The 20,723-nt window shown below is 45.7% G+C and overlaps 2 long non-coding RNA genes across 4 annotated transcripts in view; both read right to left on the reverse strand.

Moving 5' to 3' along the window:
• Window positions 1-20,723, reverse strand: part of LOC134294697 (uncharacterized) — an 80,446-nt gene that overhangs the window by 54,523 nt on the left and 5,200 nt on the right. The gene's annotated exons all lie outside the window — the stretch shown is intronic.
• On the reverse strand, window positions 5,240-19,136 carry LOC103281999 (zinc finger protein 850). Of its 3 annotated transcripts, none has more exons than XR_507797.2 (3): window positions 11,847-12,104; window positions 10,608-10,762; window positions 5,240-7,686 (listed from the first exon to the last, which is right to left on the reverse strand). It is a non-coding gene; the product is annotated as a zinc finger protein 850 (long non-coding RNA). The 3 variants fall into 3 exon arrangements; XR_010001421.1 differs by lacking the exons at window positions 10,608-10,762; window positions 11,847-12,104 and adding exons at window position 16,674; window positions 16,760-19,136 and having other exon boundaries at window positions 5,278-7,356; XR_010001420.1 differs by lacking the exon at window positions 10,608-10,762.

A 20,723-nucleotide genomic window follows, 5' to 3' on the forward strand; every position in this document is an offset into this window, starting at 1 on the left:
AGTTGGCCTGGCTCGGCCACACAAGCACATCTACGTTGTTTCTCCTTCAGTCTAGAAGGCAGAAAAGGCTTCTCAACATGGAGCCTTCTATCTACAAAATGACACATTTGCAGGCTGCAAGCAACAAAGCCTTGCAAACAGGCTAAACCATCAGACTGCTGCAGAATCTGCAGCAACCCTGGAGCAAATGCAAACAGATGCTATTCCTACAACTATAAAAAAATGCAAACCAAACCTCTGGGGGACGGAACAGGTGGCAGGACGTGGTGGAGGCACTACGAGAAACGCAAAGAAAGTACAAACTCTCTGCTGATCGTAGGCGCCGAGAAGGAGACAAATTGGGCGAAGGAGATCTAGTTTGGCTGAGTACGAAAAATCTGAAGTTGGGATTTCCATCGAAGAAATTGGCACCACGCTATATAGGCCCATTCAGGGTTACAAAAAGGATAAATGAAGTAACATATCAGCTGAGGTTGCCCAAGGATTTAGGGAAAGTGCCCCCGGTGTTTCACTGCAGCCTATTGAAAAAGTACAAAGGAACGTTGGGCAGCGGAGAACAATAGCTGTATTTAATCTTTTTCTTTCAGGACGAAGGGGAGGAGGAGGCCATGTCAGAACCCTGCTACTAGAGCCTGGATATGGCGCTGAGTTTCAGGGTCACTGACATTGTGATTGTGATTGTAATAAGGCACCTGCATCCCGGGATCCTGAGAAGAAACGGCTGCTGGACTTGGCGGGGAAACTTCGCGGGGTTTTGTTGGGCGGGAAATGTATCTTCAAATGAGGGGGGAGGGTATATAAAGGAATGCTGGCCGACGCCTCCCATTCTTGGCTTTTTCATGTCGATGTTTCCTGCAGTAAAGTTTCTGGTGACAACACAGCGAGTCTCGTGTATTCATTCAGGAGCGGCTGTAGTGAGCCAACAGTGTTATAGTGTCTTATTTTTATATTATTATTAAATAGAATAATAATATATTGCATTATTTTATCACATATTATTATATTATATATTTTGCCATTATAATATATTACACTTATTATATTATTGTATGATTATTGCTATATTATAATATTACTGACATCAAATTGGATAGGATAAAATAATTATAATAATAGAATATATTATAATTATTCTATCTGATTTGTTGTCAATCCATTCCTTTGGACTTCATGCAAATCTCCCCTTTGCCAAAATATATGGTCCTGTGCTTTGAGCAAAGTCAAATTAGACTTATGATATAATAATTATTATAATATATTATTCCAATGGCTTTCCTGTCTTGCTCCTCCTCTGGTCCTGGTCCATCAAGGGAGCTCCTCCCTCCCCCCTCCCTCCCTGGATGGCTGTTCTGTGCCTGCAGGGGGCGGCATGGAGACCCTTGTGATGCGCTGCAGCATCTCCCTCTGAAGGCCTTTCCCTTGGGAAGCTCACTTTCCCCGTTCACAGCAGGAAGGAAGGCAGGTAGTCGCTCGCTCTCTCTCGGTTCTTGTTCCTTGTCCGTTGCCTGTACCTGTGTCGCCTGGTTTGGTCCACATTCCAGTGAGTCTTCTTCGCTCCTCGTGTGGGGAGGAGGGGAGGAGCAGAGGGACCTAGACGGGGGGAGGGTGTCCCTCTTGGTTCTCTTGGACCTCTCAGGGGCCTTCCATGCTGTAGACCACGGTCTCCTTCTGGGATGCCTCGTGGGAATGGGACTTGGGGGCACCGTTTAGCAGTGGCTCCGGCCCTTCCTGGGGGTGTTGTTGGGGGACACCTTCTCGGCCCTGCAACCATTGTGTCGTGGAGTCCTGAGGATTCAGTCTCGATGACATGGCTTTTTTCCGGCCTGATGACCCCTTTGGCTTTGCTTTGTAGAGACAAAGGGGACTCTGTGTGGTGGTGGTTAAGGCCTCCTTACAACTCCTTGCAACCGCCTTACAACTCCAGGTGTTCTTGGAAGACACTGAGTGTCTAGATCGGGCGCAGTCTGGCTTCAGGCCTGGTCATGGAACTGAATCAGTCTTGGTCTCCTCAGCAGTTCCTGGGCAAGGTGATTGAGAGGGCAGTAGCGGAGCAGTTGCAACAGTTCCTAGACAACACAGCCGGATTAGATCCCTTCCAGTCCGGCTTTCGTGTGGGGCACGGGACAGAGACTGTGCTGGTCTCCATCACGGATCACCTTCGATGCCAGCTTGATCAGGGCTGGTCAGTGCTGCTCGTGTTATTGGACCTCACTGCAGCATTTGACACAGTCGATCATAATCTTTTGACCCACCGCCTTGCCGTTGTTGGAGTCAGAGGGACAGCTTTAAATTGGCTGGCCTCCTTTCTTCACAACCGTGGACAGCGAGTGGAGAGGGGAGGCCTGGTCTCTGAGAGGTCCCCTCTTCTTTGTGGGGTTCCTCAGGGGGCCATTCTCTCCCCTCTGTTGTTTAACATCTATATGCAACCACTTGCTCAGCTGGTCCGAGATTTCGGGCTTGAGTGTTATCAATACGCTGACGACACTCAGCTTGTGTTAAAGATGGAAGGCCCAATGGTGTCTGTACCCGACAGTTTTCATCAGTGCCTCGAGGTCATTATTGGATGGTTGCGTTCCAGCAGGTTGAGGGTGAATCCAGCAAAGACGGAGATCCTATGGCTGGGCCGACCGGGCAGTGGGGAGATCCAGTTGCCAATCCTGGATGGCCAAGTGCTACGCCCGTCTTCACTAGTAAAGAGTCTGGGAGTCCTCTTGGACCCTTCACTGACAATGGAGGCCCAGGTCTCTGCCGTTAGCAAAACCGCCTTTCTTCATCTTCGGCAGGCTAGACGGCTGGGCCCCTATCTGTCTAGGGACAACCTGGCTATGGTGATCCAGGCTACGGTCATCTCGAGACTGGACTACTGTAATGCCCTTTACATCGACCTTCTTGTGTCGGTGATCCGGAAGCTCAAATTGGTGCAAAATGCAGCTGCCCGGCTCCTTGCGGGAGTCCTGATGAGATGCCACATAACACCAATCTTACGGCAGCTGCACTGGTTACCAATTGAGCACCGGATCACTTTCAACGTGATGGTGCTTACCTTTAAGGCCTTACATGGTCTAGGGCCAATGTACCTGAGGGACTGCCTCACTCCCTACAAACCCCAGAGATCCCTCCGTTCCGAGGACCAAGACCTGTTGGAAGTCCCCAGTTTTAAGGCCTTGCGTCTAACAGCAACTAGACGCAGAGCCTTTTCAGCAGTGGCACCATCTCTCTGGAACACCTTGCCACCTGAAGTCCGTGCCTTGCGGGACTTGTCCGCTTTCCGCAGGGCATGTAAGACACACCTGTTTCAGCAGGCCTTTGAGTTCTGTTAGATGTTTTAAAAGGTGCTTTTAGGATGTTTTAAAGATATTTTTAAAGATGTTTTAAAGATGTTTTAAGATGTTTTTAAATTGTTGATTTTAGCCGAGTCTTGTAAGCCGCCCCAAGCCCTAGGGGAGTGGCGGCATATAAGTTTGAAAAATAAATAAATAAATAAATGACCAAAGGAAAATACTGGACAGGTTTGTGGGGGAATTCACCTTGACGTACTGGGATGTATAGTTCACCCACAATCAAAAAGCACTCTGGGCCCCACCAAGGATGGCCCTGAGCCTAACTTAGCACACAGAACCCCCATGACCAACACAAATGCAGGAGGGCTTTGGGGGAAAGTCACCTTGATTTATAGGAATTATAGTTCACCTACATACAGAGAGCACCGTCAATGCGAACAACAATTGATCTGGATCAAATTTCAAAACTCATCATTTATTTCAGTCATAGACCAGCACAGGAAATAAAGGTCACAGTTACATACAAACTTGGTAAGTTTAGTACATTTAAAATATAAAGATACTAAAGCACAATAACCGGGGGGGGGGGGGGAGTGGAAGGGGAAACAGGGCAAAACATACAATGCAGAGGTCCATCAGCCAGTTATAGAACCAAGAGAGACGATTACTGGAGACATAGGTAACTTTTGGGACCCATCATCCCCTGGCGCAATTTAGATGCACAAAACTTTGCAACATTGTCATTTGTAGCTGAATGAGTATCTACAAGTAGCAGGGAGGTACAAAAGTCTCCTGAACGGCCTGGGTGCTTGTGTATCAAAGGTAAGATAAGCCTGGTGCGGATATCCCTGGCAAGCGTACCCGATATGGCCAATTTGGAAGACTGGTAGGCTTTGGGTGGGCCTTTGGGAGTTGTAGATACTGGGATTTATAGTTCACCTGCATCCAGAGACACTGAGACCACCACCGACAATAGACCAAATGTGGCACACCGGACCACCAAGACTAACTTAATATACTGGAGGGGTTTGGGGGGAACTGACCCACCATGGTGGGAGCTGTAGTTCACTAGGAGTGTTGTTGTTGTGTCACAAACCACTGTCTGAATTGTGTCATGTTTTCAACTCCAGACTTAATAATTCAAGATTCCAAATTTTATCTTCTATTTTTTAAAAGTGATTAACTTAAAATCTGTATGAACCAAATCTTCCAACCTTCCCTTTTGTGTGAACGTGTTTGCATGACTTCCCAGCAAAGCAACCAGACGTGGTCTCTGAAGGGCCTCCTGGATCTCACAGACCTCACTCTTCCCTGAACACTCGGCATCCAAAGAACAGGAACCTTTTGGGCTCAGAACAAAACAAGCAAATGACCAAACTTGGCACACAGACCCAGCATGGCCCACTGTGCATAGAGGTGAGGTTTGGGGGTGGTTGACCTTGGCATGTGGGAGTCGTAGTTCACCCTTATCCAGATAACACTGAATCCAGCTGACGTTGGATCTGCAACGCCCACCAATGACGGATCAGGACCAAACCTGGCACACAGAAACCCCAGGACCAACAGAACATACTGGAGGGTTTTGGGGACCGACCCACCCGTGTGGGAGTTGTAGTTCACCCTGCATCCAGAGAGCTTTCGGAAGCCCACCAATGACAGATGGGGACCAAACTTAGCACACACAACCCTGATGACCAAAAGAACACACTGGAAGGGTTTGGGGGATAGACAAGACAGTGAAAAAGAATAGATGGTGATCAAAGCTATGAATAGATGTTGTATAAAGCATAATAGGAATAATAACGTCTGAAGGAAGACAATTGAATCCAAACCCATGCCACCAACACCGAAGAAGGCAATGATGTTCAAAGGCGCTCTAGATTAAACATTAAACCCCATTTTGGGCCAAAAACAGGTCTACCCACCCCTCCAGTTTCAGCCGTTCTGACCCTCCCCCTTTTTTTGCAAAAAATAAAAAAAATAAAATGAGATATTAAAAGCAACAATACCAAAAAGGCAGAAATTATATATAATGCTTCAACTACACATTAAAGTAAACAGACTAACGAGTTACCTACATAGACACACAACTGAACAAACAGACATGGATACATGACTAAAAGCCTCATTCTATCTGTCCACATTCCAGGCATTTATAGGGTTTCTCCCCAGTGTGAGTCCTTTGATGTCTACGTAGGCCTGAACTATGAGTGAAGCCCTGTCCACACTCCAGGCAGTTATAGGGTTTCTCCCTGGTGTGAGTCCTTTGATGTGTATGTAAGCTTGCCTTCTGAGTGAAGCTCTGTCCACACTCCAGGCAGTTATAGGGTTTCTCCCCAGTGTGAGTCCTTTGATGTGTATGTAAATTTCCCTTCTGAGTGAAGCTCTGTCCACACTCCAGGCATTTATAGGGTTTCTCCCCAGTGTGAGTCCTTTGATGTCTACGTAGGCCTGAACTATGAGTGAAGCCCTGTCCACACTCCAGGCAGTTATAGGGTTTCTCCCTGGTGTGAGTCCTTTGATGTGTATGTAAGCTTGCCTTCTGAGTGAAGCTCTGTCCACACTCCAGGCAGTTATAGGGTTTCTCCCCAGTGTGAGTCCTTTGATGTGTATGTAAATTTCCCTTCTGACTGAAGCTCTGTCCACACTCCAGGCATTTATAGGGTTTCTCCCCAGTGTGAGTCCTTTGATGTCTACGTAGGCCTGAACTATGAGTGAAGCCCTGTCCACACTCCAGGCAGTTATAGGGTTTCTCCCTGGTGTGAGTCCTTTGATGTGTATGTAAGCTTGCCTTCTGAGTGAAGCTCTGTCCACACTCCAGGCAGTTATAGGGTTTCTCCCCAGTGTGAGTCCTTTGATGTGTATGTAAATTTCCCTTCTGACTGAAGCTCTGTCCACACTCCAGGCATTTATAGGGTTTCTCCCCAGTGTGAGTCCTTTGATGTCTACGTAGGCCTGAACTATGAGTGAAGCCCTGTCCACACTCCAGGCAGTTATAGGGTTTCTCCCTGGTGTGAGTCCTTTGATGTGTATGTAAGCTTGCCTTCTGAGTGAAGCTCTGTCCACACTCCAGGCAGTTATAGGGTTTCTCCCCAGTGTGAGTCCTTTGATGTGTATGTAAATTTCCCTTCTGAGTGAAGCTCTGTCCACACTGCAGGCATTTATAGGGTTTCTCCCCAGTGTGAGTCCTTTGATGTTTACGTAGGCCTGAACTCTGAGTGAAGCTTTGTCCACACTCCAGGCATTTATAGGGTTTCTCCCCAGTGTGAGTCCTTTGATGTTTACGTAGGCCTGAACTATGAGTGAAGCTCTGTCCACACTCCAGACATGTATAGGGTTTCTCCCCAGTGTGAGTTCTTTGATGTGAACGTATCCCTGAACTACGAGTGAAGCTCTGTCCACACTCCAGACATGTATAGGGTTTCTCCCCAGTGTGAGTCCTTTCATGTGAACGCAGAACTGAACTACGAGTGAAGCTCTCTCCACACTCCAGACATGTATAGGGTTTCTCCCCAGTGTGAGTTCTTTGATGTGAACGTAGACGTGAACTATGCGTGAAGCTTTGTCCACACTCCAGGCATTTATAGGGTTTCTCCCCAGTGTGAGTCCTTTGATGTCTACGTAGGCCTGAATTCTGAGTGAAGGTCTGTCCACACTCCAGACATGTATAGGGTTTCTCCCCAGTGTGAGTTCTTTGATGTGTACGTAGGCCTGAACTATGAGTGAAACTCTTTCCGCACTCCGGGCATGTATAGAGTTTCTCCCCAGTGTGAATCCTTTGATGTGAATGTAAGCTTGCCTTCTGAGTGAAGCTCTGTCCACACTCCAGGCAATTATAGGGTTTCTCCCCAGTGTGAGTCCTTTGATGTGTATGTAAGTGTCCCTTCTGAGTAAAACTCTGTGCACACTCCAGGCATTTATAGGGTTTCTCCCCAGTGCGAGTTCTTTGATGTGAATGTAGGCCTGAACTCTGAGTGAAGCTCTGTCCACACTCCAGGCATTTATAGGCTTTCTCCCCAGTGTGCGTCCTTTGATGTGAACGTAGGCCTGAACTCTGAGTGAAACTCTGTCCACACTCCAGGCATTCAAAGGGTTTCTCCCCAGTGTGAGTCCTTTCATGCCGTAGCAGATTGCTCCTCCAACTGAAGCTCTTTCCATACTCAATACATGTAAAGGGTTTCTCCTCCATGTTGACAGTTATGATTGACTGCGATACAGACACGTGAGTGTTACCTTTTTCTTTTTAATCCAAATTGAGTTCCACAAGATTGGCACCTAGAGAGGATTTTTTCTTCCCTCAGGATTTCTTTCATTATTGCCCTTTGGTTTCCAAATTCCTCAATCTCCACTAGATATTGATATTTTCTTTTCATGCCTGTGGTGACTTCATAGGGTCTTCATTTCCCTGATCAAGAAAGAAGAAGCAAAAGGTTAAACATGAAGCTGCAAACTTCCTCTATTTCCAAGATGATCCTCTTTTCCATTCAGGGCTCATGTTGAAAATGGAAGAAATGGAGATATAAAGGGTCTCAAGGACACACGGAAACAAAGGTAATCACAGATTGATTGACAATAAGGGATGGATTCAGAAGGAGAGAAGAAAAGAAGGGAGGATGAAAATGAGTGATTGATGGAAGGAAAGAGGGATGGATGGAAGAAAAAGGGACCTTCGTACAATACTAAAGAGCCACATTGATTTTGTTGGTGTGACCTAAACACGGCTAAAGAAACAAAAGGCAGACAGTCAGACAGGCCAGAGACGGGGCGTCATTCACTCTGAATAATTCGTTTCCATGAATTACCAGCATAAGTTTAATCTTAAGAGGCACAATGATCCCTTTCCTGATGATTTCATGAATTTCAGGTTCCCTTTCAGGCCACAAGGGATCCCACGTCCGTCTCCTGTGCATCCCAAATTGGACCTCTGCTGCCACCACATTTCCTACATCTCTCAAAGGAACCCCAAATTCCCAACGAAGGCGCCTTCCTGCCTGGCAAATTCAACACCCCATTTAGGCATGCTGAGATGTCCACAGAACTGGTCTCGCCTGGACTACGTCCCCGTTGGGCTGTTCACTCCCTTGGTTGAGCCGCAGGACGGCATGCAAATTCACAGGCACAGCGCAGTCGGGAAACCCTCCTTCCTGCCCAGCCCTTTCCACCCTGTCCATTTCCGCCTCTATTTCCTGCCCTCTGTTGTGGGGAAAGGCTTTTCAGCAGGTGAAGGCGATTGAGAGAAACACGGGTTATGTGTACAAGGTTGTAGGAACGTGTCTGCAGTAATCTAAGCCATTAAATCCCAACCTGGGGAAGAACGGCACCCACTCTGTCCATTCCTGTCCTGGAAGATGCCTCACAAATGAGCACGAGCAAAACCGAGGGAAAACCTACAGGAAGCACTGCTTGGCTATCAAACAACAAGTGGGCGCTGGAAATAACATGCTACGAAAGAGGACTGGCACACCCTGGGGACCACAACCAGGCACGGTGAAGACATCTGCCCTTGCGCTTGGCTACTCTGTGGCTGAGTACGCATGCCCAGCGTGGAACAACATCTCAGTGGATGTGGCTCTTTATCACAGGACGTCTACACCCAACACCGCTGGAGAAATTATACTGTTTAGCCGCCATTGCACCACCTGACATCTGTCATCATTATCATCATCATCATTTAATTACTTATTAATCGCCCTCCATCCAAGATGCTCTAGGCCAGGGGTCCTCAAACTTTTTATGTAGAGGGCCAATTCATGGTCCCTCAGATTGTTGAGGGGCCGAATTATCATTTGAAAAAAAAATACAAACAAATTCCTATGCACACTGCTCATGTCTTATTTGTAGTGCAAAAAAAATAGCATTATATATTACTATATTGCACTATACCTTTATACCATAGTATTATTAGTAATATTACATTTAATATTTAATATATAATTAATAGTATTATATTATACAATATTATTATATTGTATTATTATTTTAGCCGCCCTGAGTCCGCTATTGGGTGAGAAGGGCGGGGTAGAAATACTGAAATAAATAAATAAATAAATATTATATTGCATTGCATTATAATATTATTATCAATACCATATGTGTACACAATATATAATATTATTACCATATTATTCATTTACAATATTTCATTTACAATATTAGTAAATGAAAGAACAATACAATATTTAAAAATAAAAACAATTTTAACCAACATACTGTAAACTTATCAGGATTTCAGTGGGCAGTATGGGCCTGCTTCTGGCCAATGAGATAGTCAAGTAGGATTGTTGTGTGCCTTCAAGTCATTTCAGACTTTGGGCGAGCCTCAATCTCAGGTAAATGGCCTTGGAGGGCCGCATCTGGCCCCCGGGCCTTAGTTTGGGGACCCCTGCTCTAGGCGATTTGTCAGGAAGTAGCAGCCAGTAATGAAAGGACCAAGGCAGCGATACCTCCAGCCCATCCCCAGATCGGATATCAGGCAGCACACCAACGCCTTAAATCAGGGGTCCCCAAACTTTTTAAACAGGGGGCCAGTTCACAATCCTTCGGACCGTTGGAGGGCCGGACTATGGTTGGCCACCGAGCAATAATAAATAAATAAATAAATAAATAAATCATAATAACAACAACAACAATAAAAAGAGGGTTGGCAGAGACCCTTTGGGCCATTGAGTCCAACCCCCTTCTGCCTCTGTGCACCAAAAGCACAAGCACAGCACCTCTGACAGATGGCCACCCAGCCTCAATGTTAATAATAATAATAATAATAATAATAATAATAATAATAATAATAATAATAATACAGGGTTTTGGAACACAATACTCCTGACCTCACAATCGTGTTAAAAAACAAAGTATAGATTGTCGATGTTGCAATCCCAAGTGACAGCAGGATTGAGGAGAAACAACTGGACAAGCTGACACGATATGAGGATTTAAAGATCGAATTACAAAGCCTCTGGCACAAGCCAGTCAAGGTGGTCCCAGTGGTGATCGGCACACTGGGTGCAGTGCCTAAAGGCCTTGGCCTGCACTTAAAAACAATCGGCGTTGACAAAATTACGTGTGATCCAATTCAACAGCCAGCAGAGTGCCTGCTGTGGACTCATCTTGTGTTTCTAATAATAATAATAATAATAATAATAATAATAATAATAATAATGGGAGAAGAGACCTCTTGGGTCATTTAGCCCAACCCCCTTCTGCCCTTGTGCCGTGGGGGCCGGATAAATGGCTTCGATGGGCCACATCCGGCCCCCGGGCCTTAGTTTGGGGACCCCTACCTTAAATCATGACACAGCTTCCTAAGATCTACAGACAAGATCTACTCACAAGAACATCTCAGCAAGCCAGAGTCCAAAAGTGGCAGGACTGAGACCAGATGTGAGTCTTTCCCCTGGGCACTCAGAAGACAGAGCGACTCAGAAGACACTGAAGAGACCACGCTCTAGCACCATGAGACGCAGATATATTTGGAACACAGGTATCTATAACAAAGATACACAATGTATTATGTTGTTATTATTTCTGAAGCATAAAACAACAGATGTATTGCTTATATACACAACATAAAGGTACCACTTGTCTCTATCCTGAATCAATGTCTGTATTCATATAGGATTCAAACGGGAGACCTCAGTCTCCTCAAAATAAACCCAATAGTCCAATATATGACGATTTCAAAAGTCACTTGGACCATGTGAGGCATCACGTGACCATCTGGGGTGGTGGCATCAGGAAGGCTGAGAACCAGTGGCCGAAAGAGAAGCGGGGTCTGTGGAGCCTCCAGAAAGGAAGACCGAGGGGAGGGGGCTGGAGAGGAGCCCCGTGTGGACCTCGGGAAGGAGGCCCCGAGGGAGGGGGAGCGGGACTCCTTCCTGCAGGGTCGGGGGGAGTGGCCTTGGCTTTGGGAGTTGTAGTTCGCCTGCAGCCAGAAAGCACAAGGGAGGGCCTTCTCACAGCCACTCCAGAGGCACTCACTCACTCCAAGGGGTCAGGAGGCACTCCAACTTTATTTTTATATCCCGCCCCATCTCCCCGAAGGGACTCGGGGCGGCTCACAACAGGGACAAGCCCCAAACAACAACAACAACAACCTATTTGACATAAATTTAAAACATTCCAACCAAATAAAATAATGGGCCAATACATTAAAATGCAAGCAGATAAAACCAGAGCAATTAAAAGCAACCCAGTGGGGAGAGGTTCCCTACAGTGGTGTGTCATGGAAATGAGTGACAGTGATCAAGTGCCATTTGCTTTCAAAACAGGAAGAAGTCTTCTCAGGACAGCTCCATTGGGCCTGTTCATTGAACCACCCTGTTTTCCATTCCCAAGAGGTTTGGGGAGGATTCGCATCCTGACTGAGAGGAGTCGCCCTTGACCTGCATCCAGAGAGAACGGCCGAGCCAACAACGCTGGATCTGGACCACACTGGCCGCGGAGGACGGGACTGGCGGGACCCTCACCGACACTGTGGCCCCACCCACTCCACTTAATAATAATAATAATAATAATAATAATAATAATAATAATAATAATAGATGTCTATTTATTTCCGTCTCTTCTCACCTTGTCCGCCTCACAGACACAGACCAGGCCTCAGGCCAGGCCAGGCGCCGCCATCTTCCCCCTCGTCTTCCTCCTTCCCCGGAGCCCGCCCCCGCCCCTCCCATTGGCTGAGCCCGGGACGCCCCGCCCACCGGAGGCCCCCCATTGGCCGCCTGCCGCTCCCCCGCCTTTGATTGACTCCTGAGCAGAGTTGCCCAACGTCACACCCTTTAAGTCCTGACGGAGTTTCTGGGGGAGAACCGGGCATGATGGGAGTTGTAGTTCATCCCATTCCTTGTGTTTTGGACAGTAATAAAAACACTGACTTGGTCAAATAACCTGGGCAACGCCGAGTTGTTATTATTATACTGTTACCATATATTATATTATATTATAAAATTATTTGATTAGAATATAATAATATAACAGTATAATAATAAGATAATAATATATAATGATACTATAATATAATCATCATATTATAATGATAAATAGTTATAATACCACAGTATATTATAGAATAATTTAACAGTTACAATACATGAGAATTCCTTCCTTCCGTCGTGATGGACGGCCACGGCATGAGGTCCCAGCAAAGCCCCCTTCCCTTCCATAGCCTTACATCATTATTTTACAATGTCATATATATTTATGTTATAATAGAATTGTTATATTTTAGTAATATATATTATGTCATTATTATAGTGTTATAGTGGCTCGACAGCAGTACGTGTGAAAAAGACCTTGGAGTCCTTGTGGACAACAAGTTAAACATGAGCCAACAATGTGATGCGGCAGCTAAAAAAGCCAACGGGATTCTGGCCTCATCAATAGGGGAATAGCGTCTGGATCCAGGGAAGTCCTGCTCCCCCTTATTGTATTCTGCCTTGGTCAGACCACTTGACCTGGAATCACACTGTGTCCAATTTTGGGCACCACAGTTGAAGGGAGATGTTGACAAGCTGGAAAGCGTCCAGAGCTGGGCAACTAAAATGATCAAAGGTCTGGAGAACAAGCCCTATGAGGAGCGGCTTAAAGAGCTTGGCATGTTTAGCCTGCAGAAGAGAAGGCTGAGAGGAGACATGATAGCCATGTACAAATACGTGAAGGGAAGTCATAGGGAGGAGGGAGCAAGCTTGTTTTCTGCTGCCCTGCAGACTAGGACACGGAACAATGGCTTCAAACTACAGGAAAGGAGATTCCACCTGAACATCAGGAAGAACTTCCTCACTGTGAGAAGGGCTGTTCGACAGTGGAACTCTCTCCCCGGGGCCGTGGTGGAGGCTCCTTCTTTGGAGGCTTTTAAGCAGAGGCTGGATGGCCATCTGTCGGGGGTGCTTTGAATGCGATTTCCTGCTTCTTAGCGGGGGGTTGGACTGGATGGCCCATGAGGTCTCTTCCAACTCTACTATTCTATGATTCTACCACTGGGCTCCCACCATGTCTGAGCCTCCACCAACTCCCACTGGAGTGTTGCAGCACACCAAAATACCTGGACTCTGCTCTGATGTACAAGAAACACTCAAGAACGGAAATTGGAAGGTTGGTGGACAGAAAAAGAGACTGAAAGATGGGCTTAAAGCCAACCTGAAACCTGTGTAATAAACACCGAGAGAGAACTGGGAAGCCCTGGCTCTTGAGCGCTTCCGCTGGAGGTCAGTTGTGACCAGCAGTGCTGTGGAATTGGAAGAGGCATGAATTTAGGGCGAAAGGGAGAAGTGTGCCAAGAGGAAGAAGGCATGCCAAACCAACCCAGACCGGGACCACCTTCCGTCTGGAATGAGATGCCCTCACTGTGGAAGAACGAACATGCGGGTCAGGAATAGGAGGGCTCCACGTGTCCACCACGAAGACACTACACTTGAAAGGCCATCATGCTTGCACAACCAGGGATCCCCTAAGTAAGTGACTTGAGTAAGGGCTCTTCTTCAGAAATATTTGGGTGGCTCTGGAAGCCTTGATTCACCCTTTCCTTCTTTCAGTTTCTTCCTTCCTTCCTTCCGCTTCCTTTTCTACGCAGTGTGCTTTCTTTGGAGAAGAGGGGAGGCTGAACAATCTCTACGTTTGAGACTACGGCTCTGAAGAATATACCGGTGACACCAGATCTGGGTGTAAACACTATGCATGTAACTTCTATTCTGCACGAAAAATCATACACTGTCCTGGCACCAAGCAGATCCATTCACACACACATATTCACTCACACTCCCACACTCAGCCATCTTCTCACAAAAGACTGATCCATTTCCTAGCAGAGCTAAATCAGTCCCCTGAAGAAGGAGAGGGTTTGGGGCAACCGTCAGCCAGCCACTTTCTTTCAGGATCCCAGCCACTGCCAGCTAGAAACCCTTGAGTCTGTGCTGTGCGTGTATGAGATGATGTGACACGGAGGGGAAGCATACGAGACAAATCTTCCGCTGACTCTAAGTAGAGCAATTCACCACTCAGGAGCACTGTCTTTATTACAAACAAAGAATTATTTATTGATGGTTTCTTTAGTCCAAAAAGCGTAACTGGTTGCAAAGGTTAACTTCTTCCGTTTCATTTGTACATGATATAGATAATATCTTTCATTCTGTAACATCAACCACTTGACTGGAACTTTGTCTCAACAGTATTCCTTTTCCTCAGCTCTATCTCACTGGAAACTTAAACCTAACTGACTTCAGACATCTTCTTTCAAGCTCACCGGCTAGAGAACTTCACTAACTCACTCTTTTTAAAACATTCCCTCCTTTTTCATCCAGCTAGCTCCGCCCCTTTCGTGCTAGCTTCGAAATAGTTGCATTTCTACGTTACCATGGTGACACATAGCCAATCAGCAGTAGCCAACTCCTGCCCACCTTGACCACTGAATCAACATTACATAACATAGACAAAAATCCCCAATAAAATAGGGCTTTCCGTTACAGGGGACCTTCTCACAGCGACACCAGAGGCACTCCAAGCGGCCACCTTCTAGTCAAAGGAAATCTAGTATCATGCCAAGTTTTAACTTTGTGTTATTTTATTTTCCGTGTCAGGAGCAGCTTGAGTCGCTTCTGGGGAGAGTGCGGATGAGCTCCCTCTATCAGCTCCAGCTCCATGCGGGGAAATGAGAGAAGCCTCCCACAAGGATGGTGAAACGTCAAAACATCCGGGCGTCCCCTGGGCAACGTCCTTGCAGACGGCCAATTCTCTCACTCCAGAAGCAACTCAGTTTGCTCCTGACACGAAAAAACAAAAACTTTGTGTTATTAAAATACATTATAAGAGTACTCTCAATTAGTTTCTGACATGATAGATCAAATAAAATCACTGGGCTTCCACCGTTACTGAGGCTCAACCAACTCAGATGCTCCACCATCCTGTGCTTTCCAAATTTTATCTTCTATTTTTAAAGGTTATTAACTTAAAATCTGCCTGAACCAAATCTTCTAACCTTCCCATTTGTGTGAACATGTTTGTACAATTTCCCAGCCAAGCGACCAGACGTGGTCTCTGAAAGCCTCATTCATCTAACAGAACTCACTCTTCCCTGAACACTTGGCATCAAAAGAATAGCAATCCTTTGGGTTCAGAACAAAACAAGCTGACGACCAAACTTGGAACACAGAACGTGGGAGTTGTAGTTCACCCTGCATCCAGAGAGCATTCGGAAGCCCACCAATGACGGATGTGGACCAAACTTAGCACACACAACCCTGATGACCAACAGAACACACTGGAGGGGTTTGCGGGATAGACAAGGCAGTGAAAAAGAATCGATGGTGATCAAAGCAGTGAATACATGTTGTATAAAGCATAATAGGAACAATAATGTCTGAAGGAAGACAATGGAATCCAAACCCATGTCATCAACACAGAGGAAGGAAATGATCTTCAATGGCGCTCTAGATTAAACATTAAACCCCATTTTGGGCTAAAACCAGGTCTACCCACCCCTCCAGTTTCAGCCATTTTGACCCTTATAAATCCCCTTCTTTTTTGCAAATAAAAAAATAAAAAACAGATTAAAAGCAAGAATACAAAAAGGCAGAAATTGTATATAATGTTTCAACTACATGAAACTACTACATGAGATACAAACTAAATCAGAAACACACACATTAATGAAACAATTACCTACATAGACACACAACTGAACTAGAAAACAGAAAGGGATTTGTGCCTAAAGGCCTCATTCTATCTGTTAATTTTTATCTCTCATTATTCTACTCCCTTTAGATAATATAATATAACCACACTTTTGATAACACTCTTACCATTAATAAATATAACAACTGACATTTGCCCACGTTGTTCTCAGTTTTTTTGTTTTGGGTAATTTGCAGGTCTTCATGAGCCATTCTTTTTGCTTTGGACTAAAACATTCCTTCCATCTATCCGTATAGTCATATATATATATATATATATATATATATATATATATATATGTATGTATATGTATGTATGTATGTATGACTATACGGACTATATTATATATAATATAGTCCGTATATAGTCCGTATATATGACTATATTATCTAAACGGAGTAGAATAATATATATATACACACACACACTTTAGTATATCACAGTAACAACCCATGTTTTCATTCTAATTGATCATCCAACATTCTCAACATATAAAACTCTAGTTTCATTTAACCTTGCTTACTTCCAGAATGGAACATATTTTAGTTCAATCTTTCTACAATACACCACATGTGAGGAAATGTCCCAACTATGAGGTTGAATTTCCAAAATTTGCAAGAGTTCCTTTTGTACATTTTAAAATGACACTCTGGTGTCAATTAACACCATTCTCTCCAGAGTGTACTATGTGATGTCTATGTATAATGTTATTCCGTGAAAGGCTCTGTCCACACTCCATGCATTTCTACGGTTTCTCCCCAGTGTGAGTCCTTTGATGTTTACGTAGAGTTCCACTCCGAGTAAATCTCTGTCCACACTCCAGACATTTATAGGGTTTCTCTCCAGTGTGGGTCCTTTGATGGGAACGTAGGCCTGAACTCTGAATGAAGCTCTGTCCACACTCCAGGCATTTATAGGGTTTCTCCCCAGTGTGAGTACGTTGATGTGAACGTAGACGTGAACCATGCCTGAAGCTTTGTCCACACTCCAGGCATTTATAGGGTTTCTCCCCAGTGTGAGTCCTTTGATGTTGACGTAGGTTTGAACTATGAGTGAAGCTCTGTCCACACTCCAGGCAGTTATAGGGTTTCTCCCCAGTGTGGGTCCTTTGATGTGAACGTAGTCCTGTACTATGAGAAAAGCTCTGTCCACACTCCAGGCAGTTATATGGTTTCTCCCCAGTGTGAGTCCTTTGATGTTGACGTAGGTTTGAACTATGAGTGAAGCTCTGTCCACACTCCAGGCAGTTATAGGGTTTCTCCCCAGTGTGGGTCCTTTGATGTGAACGTAGAGCTGAACTCTGAGTGAAGCTCTGTCCACACTCCAGGCATTTATAGGGTTTCTCCCCAGTGTGAGTCCTTTGATGTGAACGTAGTCCTGAACTACGAGCGAAGCTCTGTCCACACTCCAGGCAGTTATAGGGTTTCTCCCCAGTGTGAGTCCTTTGATGTGAACGTAGTCCTGAACTACGAATGAAGCTCTGTCCACACTCCAGGCATTTATAGGGTTTCTCCCCAGCATGAGTCCTTTGATGTGAACGTAGTCCTGAACTACGAGTGAAGCTCTGTCCACACTCCAGGCAGTTATAGGGTTTCTCCCCAATGTGAGTCCTTTGATGTGAACGTAGTCTTGTACTATGAGAAAAGCTCTGTCCACACTCCAGGCAGTTATAGGGTTTCTCCCCAGTGTGACTCGTTTGATGTGAACGTAGTCCTGAACTACGAGTGAAGCTCTGTCCACACTCCAGGCAGTTATAGGGTTTCTCCCCAGTGTGAGTCCTTTGATGTGAACGTAGTCCTGAACTACGAATGAAGCTCTGTCCACACTCCAGGCATTTATAGGGTTTCTCCCCAGCATGAGTCCTTTGATGTGAACGTAGTCCTGAACTACGAGCGAAGCTCTGTCCACACTCCAGGCAGTTATAGGGTTTCTCCCCAGTGTGAGTCCTTTGATGTGAACGTAGTCCTGAACTACGAGTGAAGCTCTGTCCACACTCCAGGCAGTTATAGGGTTTCTCCCCAATGTGAGTCCTTTGATGTGAACGTAGTCTTGTACTATGAGAAAAGCTCTGTCCACACTCCAGGCAGTTATAGGGTTTCTCCCCAGTGTGAGTCCTTTGATGTGAACGTAGTCCTGAACTACGAGTGAAGCTCTGTCCACACTCCAGGCATTTATAGGGTTTCTCCCCAGTGTGACTCCTTTGATGTGAACGTATTCCTGAACTACGAGCAAAGCTCTGTCCACACTCCAGGCAGTTATAGGGTTTCTCCCCAGTGTGAGTCCTTTGATGTGTATGTAAGTGTGCCTTCTGAGGAAAGCTCTGTCCACACTCCAGGCAGTTATAGGGTTTCTCCCCAATGTGAGTCCTTTGATGTCTATGTAGATTTGAATTATGAGAGAAGCTCTTTCCACATGCAATACATTTATATGCTTTCTCCTCCATGTCAACAGAGTTATGTGCTATGTACATTTAATTCCAATATGGACACTTGATTCTTGTTTTTCCCTTTCTGATTACTCACAGCACTGGGTTCAAATTACAGGAAAGTAGATTCCATCTGAACATTAAGAAGAACTTCCTGACTGTAAGAGCTGTTCAGCAGTGGAACTCTCTGCCTCAAAAAGTAGTGGAGGCTCCTTTGGAATCTTTTAAACAGAGGCTAGATACTCATCTGTCCAGGGTACTTTGCACTTTTCCTGCACGGCAGAGGCCTGGACTGGGTGCCTCATGCAGTCTCTTCCAACTCTATGGTTCTACTCTAGAATCCAAAGTGAATGTAGGAATTCAGCAGGATCAGCCCCTTGAGAGGAATCCTTTTTCCTAGAGGACTGGTTTCCTTCCTGCACTTTGGTTTCCAAATGCCTTAATATCGACTAGAAGCTGGTTCGTTTCCCATCACGGCAGGGGTGGCTCCAGAGAACTCTCACGTCCTGGTCAAGAAAGAAGAAGCAAAAGGTTAGACATGAAGCCGCATACCTCTGGCTCAAGGTAAACAAAGCAAAAAGGGAAAGAAGAAAGGAAAGGTGGAAGGAAGGAAACACAGAAGGACAGGATAAGAGAAGGAAGGAATCATGGAAGGAAGGAACTGAACCCTTTCCCCCATATTAGAGGGCCACACCCATTTCATTGGGTCAGACCCAAACGTGGTTAAAGGAACAGAAGGCAGGCAGGCAGGCAGAACTCCTTCCCACATTCAAGGGTGCAACATATTCTGGATCATGGGTTTCCGTGAATTACCAGCATTGTGCTAAATGCTCAAAGGAACAAGGATTTCTTTATTGATTACGTCATTATCTCCCCTGCCACAGGGACTCCCCACTCTGCTTCCTCAGCATCTCAAAGGGTCACTCCGGCCACATTTCCCAAATAAATCTTCCAAGCTAACAAGGACCTGCATTCCTAACTGGCTAATTCAAAGCCATGTTGTGGCTGACAAGGAGGAGGAGCCGGGTGCTTCTCCCTCAGCGCATCTGCCAGTGGTGAAGCATGAGCTTGCCCTCCCTCAACTGCAGCCTTGTTGCCCCAAGGAAGCTTCTGGCCCTCCCCACCCCTGTGATCCCGGCCCAAAGGAGAAGGAGGAAGAGGTGGAGAAGAGAGAGGAGGGAACAGGGCAGCCTGAGAGGGAGGGAAGGAAGGAAGGAAGAAATGCAAGACTGTAATCCGGGAAACCAGCTTGAAAGCATCTGGATAAGAATCAAGGGAACCGGGACTCAAAAAGATCTTGTCGTGGGTGTCTACTACAGACCTCCGAGTCAGGATGAAGGACTTGATGAAGCCTTCTGTCAACAGCTGACCAAACAGGCACAAAGAAGAGATATAGTAGTCATGGGCGATTTCAATTATCCCGATATCTGCTGGAAAACAAACTCAGCCAAGAGTACAAAGTCCAACAAATTCCTCACTTGCCTTGCAGATAATTTTATGGTCCAGAAGGTAGAAGAGGCAACAAGGGGATCAGCAACTCTTGATCTAATCTTAACAAATGTGGAAGACCTGATCAACACAGTTGAAGTGGTTGGATCCTTAGGGGCAAGTGACCATGTGCTCCTGCAGTTTGCAATACAAAGGAATGCTGAAACTAAGACAAGTCAAACACGCATTCTGGACTTTAAGAGAGCTGACTTCCAAAAAATGAAGGAATTACTGAGCGGCATTCCATGGACGCCGACATTAAAAAACAAGGGAGTTAAGGATGGATGGGAGTTTTTCAAAAGTGAAATACTCAAGGCGCAAATGCAAACAGTGCCAACAAAGAAGAAAAATAAGACAAGTGCAAAGAAGCCAGAATGGATGTCCAAAGAACTTCTAACTGAGCTAAAGCTCAAAAGTGACATGCACAAGAAGTGGAAAAGGGGAGAAATCACCAAAGAAGAATTCAAACGTATAGCCAACACCTGTAGGGAAAAGGTTCGCAAGGCTAAAGCGGAAAATGAGCTCAGGCTTGCCAGGGACATAAAAAACAACAAAAAAGGCTTTTTTGCTTACGTTGGTAGAAAAAGGAAGAAAAAGGAGGCGATAGGGCCATTGCAAGGAGAAGATGGGGTGATGGCGACAGGGGACAGGGAAAAGGCAGAACTACTTAATGCCTTCTTTGCCTCGGTCTTCTCAGAAAAAGAAAGCCATCTTCAACCTCAGCAACACGGAATGGACGAAGGATTGGGGGAAATCCAACCCCAAATAGGGAAACAAGTTGTCCAGGAACACTTGGCCTCTCTAAACGAATTCAAGTCTCCAGGGCCAGATCAGCTACACCCAAGAGTACTGAAGGAACTAGCGGAAGT

Source organism: Anolis carolinensis, unplaced genomic scaffold (assembly GCF_035594765.1).
Source record: "Anolis carolinensis isolate JA03-04 unplaced genomic scaffold, rAnoCar3.1.pri scaffold_18, whole genome shotgun sequence".
NCBI lineage: Eukaryota > Metazoa > Chordata > Lepidosauria > Squamata > Dactyloidae > Anolis > Anolis carolinensis.